Source organism: Sprattus sprattus (genome assembly GCF_963457725.1).
Source record: "Sprattus sprattus genome assembly, chromosome: 13".
NCBI classification, from domain to species: domain Eukaryota; kingdom Metazoa; phylum Chordata; class Actinopteri; order Clupeiformes; family Clupeidae; genus Sprattus; species Sprattus sprattus.
In genome coordinates, this window is record NC_137911.1 from 17,849,337 (window position 1) to 17,854,779 (window position 5,443).

Here is a 5,443-nt window from a genome sequence, read left to right on the forward strand (position 1 = left end):
AAAAGTCATTGGGAAGTTAGCAACTTGTAATATCACATTACAGCTTCTTGTACTAGAAGCTATAAGCACTATTTCCATCACATCAATATGATCACTGTGTCAGGGTACAGTCCTCTGTGTGTGTTTGCTTGCCAAGGCACACTTTGAAGGCAAGCATCACCCTGCTTTCATTTCTGCTCTAGGCTAGTTGGAATCCTGCGTTTGGGGAAAAGTGGTCAAAGATGAAGTGAGATGTTTATGTATCATCAATCCAGACAAGTTCTGTTAAAATGAGTTACCACACACACAAACACACACAAACACACACACATTTGAAATATCCCTGGAGTTTTAAGGCTCCACGCTCTGATGTGATGTGTGTCTGGCTGGCCTTTTGACTTGATGATGGGCGGTTGTGTGGAAAAGTTGTTTCACACAGTTTTTGGTTGCAGTGCACATTTGCTGTAGCTACCCACGACGACTCACACCACCGTGTTAGCGCACATTAGCGCTGGAGCCATTAAAGTTTGGTTTATCTGAAAAACATATTTCAAAACCATCATAAAATATTCTGAGAAATTCTCCAACTGGGCCATTTATCTAGAAACTGCGCGTTGCATTGTTTGTACACTGCGGCTTCTCTGCAGCTTTTGTGGTGAAAACGATTTGTTGCTTCAACTACAAATTATAGGCTTAACCAAAATGTCTGCGAGTGACAGAATTTCCTCTGTAATGTCTGGGCAGTTTTAAAGGTTTTAAAAGTTGTACAGATAATCCCTTGCTGAAAATGTTCTTTGTAGTTTGCATTTGTTAATCATGCTTAAATAGCTGTCAATAATGAACTTCACCTATAAATGCGGTAACTGTGGTTGTTTTCATACTTTAACGCAGTTTTTCATTTTTTATATGAAGTGTTGAGTGTGGGTGAAAAAATATCAAGTAAACGCAAATAACTAGAAATCTGACCCCATCAATCTTCTTTTCTTCTATTGAAAGTAAAAAGAAAGGACAAATAGACAAAACATAGTTTAGAGAAGAAACACGATCACTTCCTCTCCCCCATGCTCTGGCCCCTCCAGAGAGATGATCAATAAATGATGAAACTGACCTGTGTGTGTGTTGTGTGTGTGTGTGTGTGTGTGTGTGTGTGTGTGTGTGTGTGTGTGTGTGTGTGTGTGTGTGTGTGTGTGTGTGTGTGTGCCAGATGTCCATCTGATATTCCCTGATGTGCCACATGTATTAAACACGTATCTTGTGTCTTTAACCTACATCAGCTGCATGTCCAGAGTCATTTCATTCAGGGGGTGATCATGCTCCCACACCACTTACCAGTAGTAAAGTCAAAGTTAGGAATCCCTCATCAACACTCACCAACACTCATAACCGAATGTGAAAGCAGTCTGTATCTCGGGGAAGTTAAGTAAATGGCAGATTCCCCATCAAGTTACTCCTTGTGGTGAAATATTTGAGAATGTACTTATTTTGAGTAACGAAAAACCAAAAGAAGTGACATCTTTCCTTTACAATCAAAATCCATGTGCTTGCATAATAAGCCAATAAATGAGACATTTATTAACAGTGTTAATGTGTTTATGTGCAGAGCTGTACAAAATGGGGAATTTCATATATGATGTGGCTGGGAGCACTCCCAGGAGCATAGTTAAGTATTAAGTTCAATCATAAATCCAGCTACAAATCAGTTTAAAGTATGTGTGTCTGAGAGAGGCAAAGGAGCCTAATTTGTTGGAAATTAAGTGGAATGTAATAACTTCATTAACTGCAGGAGACCTTAGTCAATCTGGGGAGGAGTGCTAATGGAAGCCTCATAAATGTTCATCCGAACCAAGAGAGATGATCTATTTGTCTGCAGATATAGAGTACACAGTGTACTCACACATGCACTCTGTGTGTGTGTGTGTTCGTGTGTTTGTGTGTGTGTGTGTGTGTGTGTGTGTGTCTGTGTGTGTGTGTGTGTGTGTGTGTGTGTGTGTGTGTGTTTGTGTGTGTGTGAAGAAATTGATACAACACACAAAGTCCTCTCACAGTGTATTTGGAATGGGACATTGTTGATAACAAAATGTTTGCCTTAGTATTGACAATACTTCTTCATGTGTCTGCTTAGACAGTGTGAGTAAACCGGTGAGACAGTTAACCCAGGTGTAACATGCATGTGATAAACTAGTACAACATCTGTGTGTGTGTGTGTGTGTGTGTGTGTGTGTGTGTGTGTGTTGTGTGGCAGGTATGGTGTGTGTGGGGGGGGGGGTGGTGTTGTATGCTGTGTGTGTGTGTGTGTTGGGTGGTAGATATGGTGTGTTTGTGGGTGGAGGTTGTTGTATGCTGTGTGTGTGTGTGTATGTGTGCTTGTGTGTTGTGTGGCATTATCTGAATGCATGGCTCCTCCTGTAACTAGGACAGCCACTGACCAACCACCAACATGGCCTCCCCATATCCTGACGTACTCACAGAACACTCATCCAACATACACACACACACACACACACACACACACACACACACACACACACACACACACACACACACACACACACACACACACACACACACACACACACACACGCACACACACACAAACACACCACCACCACCTCTGCTCTCATCCTGACCCACCCACTCTCAACCACAGCCCTCTAACCACAAGCCATCAAAATTCTCTTCACAGTTATTCATTTAGTCCACCACTCCAGTGGCGCTGGACAGAGATGATCGCAAGCAAAACTCTCTCTCTCTTACTCACACACACACACACACACACACACACACACACACTGACTAACACAGGACTCTGACACAGTGACGGTGGCAGGAGTTCTCTCATATTTTTTCTGTGTTTTATTTATAGAGAAAGAACAATTAGAATAGTTTTGAACAGAAGGCTGTGGGCGTCTGAGAGCGGGGGAGAGAAAACAGCACTCGCCTCTGAAATCGACTCTTATCTCCGGCGCGCACCCAGAGAGAGAGAGGCCTGTCTTCAAACTGTTTCACACGTTTCCTTTTAGCTCGCCTTCTCAGCCCGGAGATGCTCATCTCGCAACTGAAGCCCCGCCTCGCCTCGCCGCCGTCCGCGGAGAGGGGAAATAAATAGGGGCGTTTTCTCAAGTCAAGACCAAATAAGTTGCCAAGGGAACTGTTGTGCAATAACAACTTTTGCCAGTGATTATTTGATTTGCATTGCTTTGCATCTATTTTATGATGCGTTTGTCTATTTACAGTGGTATCCCGTACTATTCTCCAATCATGAGATCTAGGGTAGTTTACCATGGGCTACATTTAAAATGTTACATTTTTCCGAATTCAATATTTGATTTTTCACGCAGTTAACTATACTGTATAGTAAAATATGTTCATAGACAGTTTTATGTTAAAACTTATACGTAGTTGCAAAGTGAGAGTCTTCTATTGGGTTCAACACATGAGTTGTTTGTTTGTTTGTGTGTGTGTGTGTGCGTGCGTGTGTGTGTGTGTGTGTGTTTGCGTGCGTGCGTGCGTGCGTGCGTGCGTGCGTGCGTGCGTGCGTGCGTGCGTGCGTGTGTGGGTGTGTCAACATTGTATTCATATGCTTATATCATCATAGGTTAGGATTTCACAAGAACTGGGAAGACTGAAACTGATAAGACAGAAATTACGATAATAGCACCATAAGCTGAGGAGCACCCGTGTGAATCTTCAACTTTCACCCATTTACTTTTGCTGCAGTGTGGAATCTCTGTGGTATTGAGTTTAAAGAGATGAATAGGCACATCCCTGGATGTCTAAATATAAGCTCAGTGCATTTGCTACGCTAGAAGTACATGCTATGAAACTTACGGCACCAACTGTCCTTATTTATTATGGCTCTTCAGAACACTGCAGCAAGTTCCTTTGAATTGAATGGGTCATCCCAGTGTTCAAAGCTCTAGTATATTTGATAATGACCACTGAAAATGAATGATGACCGCTGTCACTGAAAACGAGTTTTGCACTTTCGTATCATATCTTGTTAAAGATATTCTCCATGACAGCGACTGACTCTTTCCCAGAGCTGTTCCAGAGTCAGCTGACATGTGGACTAAGCTTCACACACTCAGGAAGTAAAAACCTATTTAACCGTTTAAATCACAAAGGGATGGTACAGTTTAAACCGCAAGAAACTAAACAAATCCAGTTAAGAAGTGTAAACTTTGTGGAGTTTGGCTTAAGCCCCATTCCTCAGTCCATGGACCTGGTCACAAGTGACCAGAGATGGTGAGAGCGGAGCCTACTGTACCCCCCAGGCCACAGGGCAGGAACCAAGCTGGTGGTGGTCTTAGTTGAGTCTAGGTTGGAACAAAGCTGGTTGTAGTTAGTAGAGGGTTGACAGTGACAGTGAATGTGACAGTGCCCTAAAAGCAGCAGAAAGAAAAGCTACACAAGTTGAGTCTTTTTACTAAAGTGCGGTGGAAACAGGCTGCTGGTCAGGAGTGATGAGTGGGTAAATGAGGCAGCAGTGGAGTCTGTCCGGGGGAACTTTTACCAAAGCCTCCATTTCTATCCCATTCAGTTCCCAAAGTCAAGCAGACAATGAGAACAAGCTCACACAACATCTAGAGCAGTGGGAGGGTGATGGCATTCAATTAGCATCTTTAGTTGTCAAGCCTAAATGAGCTGTGATGAGATGGTTAACTGATAATGGCTTGTGTATGAAATATATAATTTATCCAGTGAAACTGCAAAATGTAATGAATGGTCGATTCATTAGGATCAGTCTTTGATCCATCCACTAAATCTAACAGAGGGATCAGAACTACATATGAGAACAGGAATTGCATCAATATCATTAATGAGATTTGCTCCATGTCGTGTGCAATACAAATCTTCATATTACAGCCACAAGGGGACCGTACATTGGTTGTAAAAAAAAAATCTGATTTCACTATTTAAATAAAATAGTATTAATGCTCGAACCAAACTGTACCCCCGTACTTAAATATGATTTGATAGTATGTAACTTTTGTAATGATATACATTTAACAGTTACCATATTGTGTATTACTGAAAAACTGTGTAGTAATAACTCTGTTACTTTTGTACACAGTTACCATCCATACTGTGCTGGGGTTTGCATGTAGTTCTGTGGAGCGGGTCACTGTTCTCTGAGCAGGCAGCAGTATGTGTCCACCGGGAGGGTATTTAGCTCCTTGACTGAAGTGCTGGAGTCAAGCAGGTGATATTAGAATAACAAAGGCGAGAGATTTGGGCTTTGACATGGTCCAGGTTCACAGGTGCGTGAAAGTGGGATTGGCAGATAGCGGCGAGAGATTAGAAAAGTCAAAAGTGATCATGCGTAATTGGTTAGTTCACCTTCGGCACCTCGGAGGGAATTATCCCCTGTAAGCCTCCTTATGGTCTTAAGTGGACTGCCACAGAGGAGGCTGAAAGTTTGCACTCTTTGAAATGGAAGTCTGGAAACTCTGTGGCACCAGCT